Below are 4,515 nucleotides of genomic sequence, written 5' to 3' on the forward strand. Positions count from 1 at the left end.
ACCTGGACCCTAAATCCTCTTTCGGTATGAAGGAGGGAGTATCGTGTCAGGAATCTCTCTCAGAAGACAGATGGAACTTTGCTGGGGGGCCCTCATACTACACAACCGCTACAACACCCAACTCAATCTCCCCGGTCTATCAAGAGGAAGGTAGTCGATTCCGGATGAAAACAAACTGCCCTGAACGCCTTCTTAAATTATCTGGAAATGCCCATCATGCTTCATTGTGCCAGGCATCTCACAAGTGCTGAACAAAAATGGGAGCCAGTACAATAAGGAACTCACTGCCAAATGTCCCCCCTGAAAGGGGGTGTGATACTATATATGACATTCTTTAGCTGCAACATGAATGCAGCATAAGGTTCACCTCTGTTTTGGGGACATTCAGGCCAGTAGCCCAGCCACACACCAAGACACGTGGCTATCTAGCTTAGTTCCAGTTGATGCCCTGCCAGCATTCCCTCTCCATTACCCAATCCAGGTAGCCTGCAGTTTGGGGAGGCAAGATCTGTCTTCATGCAGGCATGCTCTAAGCTCTTTTTCCCAACCTACAGCCACATGCAACAGCAATTGGATTAAGATTACTTGTTTACAGATCTTTTGTCTTAGAAACAGCTGTTGGATGATTCTTAATCCATGTGAGTGAAGCTGCAGGGAATGTGCTGCCCTACAGATTTATTTCACTGTCTAATATTACTGTCTAATATTTCACTGTCTAAAATTATTCAGTGCTCTTAAGAATACCTGTTTAATGACAGAGAATTGTCTGAAAGATAACAGTGCCAGATTATTCCCAAATTAATTTTGATTTTTTTTTTTTTTTGCTCCAAGCTTCCATCTAACTTCCACTACAGCAGTAGATGGCAACATGCCTTTTTGTTTCCATTTGGGTTTTTTTGGGGAGCTTTAAGCACTCATTTGGAAAAGGCTGCAAATTGTTCTACAAATGATTCACCTGCAACATGGTTAAGCAAAAGAGGCCACTAGGTGATAGTGATAGTTCAGAAGGAGAATCTCCTACATTTCAAAGTCCTAGGATTGTTTTGACCTTTTGTCCAGACCTGTCACAGCTGAACTGCTATGTGGCCTTCTATGACTCCCTTTGTGCAAGTTTCAGGGTTGTATTTTCTCATTTGAAAAATGGAAATAGCAATATTTCTTGTTTTCAGACAACAGGACATGAAGATAAATGCATTAGCATTTAGAAGGTATTTAGAGAGGAGAAAGGCCGATGAAACTATCTGGATAGGCTGCATCAGGCAAATATAATGAACTGATTGGAAGGATGGAGTTAAGCAATTACAGTCCACAGTTATTCCACCTCAATGGGACACAAAGTGGGAGAATACTGCCCTCTGCCTTCAATCTCTCTGAAGAGGTAACTTATTTTTAGCTTCCTGCTGCAGGTTTACACTGAAGGCATGGGCAGGGACACCTCCCATGAGAGCAGGCTGCTCCAAGCCCAGTCCAACCTGGCCTTGAGCAGTTCCAGGGATGGAGCATCCACTACTTCTCTGGGCAGCTGATGCCAGTGTCTCACCTGGAATGAATATCACTCACCCTTAGAGGAAACAATGTCTTCCTAACATATAAACTAAATCTACCCTCTCCCAGTTTAAAGCCATTACCCCTCATCCTATTTCTACACACCCTTATAAAAAGTTCCCCCCAGCTGTCTCGTAGGCCTCCTCCAGGTACTGAAAGGCCAGTCACTATACAATTGCCTTGGAGCCTTCTCCAGGCTGAATAAATCCAACTGTCTCAGACTGTCTTCATAGGAGGAGTCTTCCAACTCTCTGATCAACACCTTCTTGTGTTGTGGGCTGTAAAACTGAACACAGTACTCCAAGGTGGAGTCTCTACTGTCAACAGAGCAAAGGGGGAGAATCAACTCCCTTGACCTGCTGGTAACAATTCTGAGGCAGCCTGGGAAGGCTGGATGCTCTTCAAAAAGGAAATCTTGAAGGTGCAGGAGCAGGCCATTCCCATGTGCTGTAAGGCATGCCAGAGGCATAGGAAACCAGCCTGGATGAACAGGGAGCTTTGGCTGGCACTCAAGGAGAAAAAGAGCACTTGTGGCCTTTTGAGGAAGGGGCAGGCCACACACAACTACAAAAGCATTGTGAGGCTATGCAGGGAGAAAATGAGAAGGTCCAAAGCCCACCAAGGAATTAATCTGGCCTCTGTGGCAAAGGACAAGAGAAGTTTCTATAAATACATTAACAGCCAAAAACAGACCAGGGAGACCCTCCACCCTCTATAGGGTGCAGGAGGAAACATAGTGATTATTTTCTCATTCAGTCCCGTGGCTGTCTATTCAAGAGACAGTTCTAGAGAAGATAATTTGAACTTGGCTAGCAAAAATTCCCAGTCCAGAAGAAGTCATGATAAGATTTCATGCTGTTTGCATGATGAAAATACCTTTCTCTGATGAAGTTAGTAGCAGTACTTTAAATAATATGCATATTGCAATATTTTATATGTGAGTGCCTGCCCTCTCAGGTGTATAATATAAAACAGAAATACTAAGAATATCAAATGCAGGTATTGAAGTGGCACCTTGAATTAACTGATTTCTGAATGAAGGGGGCAATGCACTTTCATTTGCAGACTGCAGATGATTAAATTTTTTCACTTTAATTAATTTCAAAATATAATTATGCTTAATTATAATTACTGCAAACTACAAATATAACAGGTTAAAAACTACATGCTTTTGATAAGCAGCCACTGGACAACAGATCAACCCTCCAAAAAAAATGGAGAGAGCATAATATATCAACCGATTCTTTGCATAAGAACAGAGTACGTACCAGGTCTGATACAGAAAAATGAGAAGAGGTATAAAGAACAGTACACCAAAAGGGGAAGTACTGAGAGTTTCCACTACAATCTGTGAAATGTCTTCCTATTTATAGGTTCCTATCTTTTTCAGTTACAGCGTATAACAAAAAAAACAAAAACCAAGCACTTAAAAATGGTTGATTCAACTCTACTCCAGTTTATTATTATTAGTCCTATAGTAGTTTCTAGGAAAATTCAGTAAGATTGTATGGCCTATTACATAAAGTACTATAGGATATTCTGACTGTCCCACTCCTTTGAACAGATTAATTAAGTAACATTTCAAGCATATTCTTTGCCTTCTCCCTCTGTCGTTATCTTCCTTTTATCAGCCTTCTCAAAATTCAGTAAATAGGGCAAGGCATAGAGCATTTCATTTTCATTTTTTAAGCTCTTGCTTTAAAGTCAAAGTACTGTAAGTTAGGACAAACTGACAATGACACTTTTAGACTTTTCACTCCACTGGATCTTGATGCAGATGCAAGGACTGTTGGCCTTGTAGAAGGGTAGGAGCCTGCAGTTTCATCATTTCATAATGCTGGGTCACATTCACTTACCTTCAAAAACAGGAAATTTCTTCTGAAAAAGAAAAAAAAAAAACCAGGGGACAACTACTGCTTAACAAAGGGAATTCAGGTGTAGATTATGTGACTAGAAGTATGAAGTAGAATCAAAGGACAACCAAACTTACTATAGTATAGTATTCTTACTATAAAACCAATTTTTAAAAACAAAACTATACAGCAACACTATTTAGGAAAAAAAATGTAAACAATTTAAAGGGTACTAAAGATCTAAGTAAAATGACAGGCACATTCACAAAGGAGAACCTAAAGCTATAAGTTGGCCAACAGTCCCACAGGAAGCATTACTCATGCAACCAAATGCTTTAAGGATCATAGAATCACAGAATGGTTTGGGTTGAACCTTAAAGCTCACCTAGTTCCAACCCCTCTGCCATGGGCAGGGACACCTCCCACGAAACCAGGTTGCTCCAAGCTCCATCCCACCTGGCCTTCAACACTTCCAGGGAGGGGGCATCCACAGCTTCCTTGGGCAGCCTGTGCCAGTGTCTCACCACCCTCACAACAAAGAATTTCTTCCTAATGTGTAACCTAAACCTACTCTCTCGCAGTTTAAAGCCATTACCCCTTTGTCCTGCCACTCCATGCTCTAGCAAAAATTCCCTCCCCATCTCTCCCGTAGACCCCTTGCAGCAGGGGCTGCTGAGGCTAAAACCAAACAAATCCCTTCTGAAGCACCTGGGAGAACTTTAACCTACGCGTTACCCCTTTCAAACAAAGCACGAGGCAGAAGCGAAAGCCAGGTTTAGGAGTGGGAGCTCCAGTACGGCCCCGCCCGCCCCACACACCGGCAGCAGACGGGGCGATGGCTGAAAGTTACCGCACCACCCTCCCACCCTGCGTCCGAGCACTCTGGAGGTTCAGCCCCCCTAGTACCCGCCGCATGAGGGAGGTCGGACGCCTCCTTCCCACCCCTTTATGGGCCGGGCCGGCCCGGGATACCGGAAGGGGCGGTGAATGAGAGGGGCGGGGGAATGCATGGCGAGGAATGCATGGCGAGGAGGTGCGTAGCGAGGTCACGTGACCGCCCTGCCTCCTTCCCGGCGGAGCCACGTCCGCTGCGGCGCGGGCACGGGGACGGGGGCGG

This window comes from Calypte anna, chromosome 2 (genome assembly GCF_003957555.1).
Source record: "Calypte anna isolate BGI_N300 chromosome 2, bCalAnn1_v1.p, whole genome shotgun sequence".
NCBI lineage: Eukaryota > Metazoa > Chordata > Aves > Apodiformes > Trochilidae > Calypte > Calypte anna.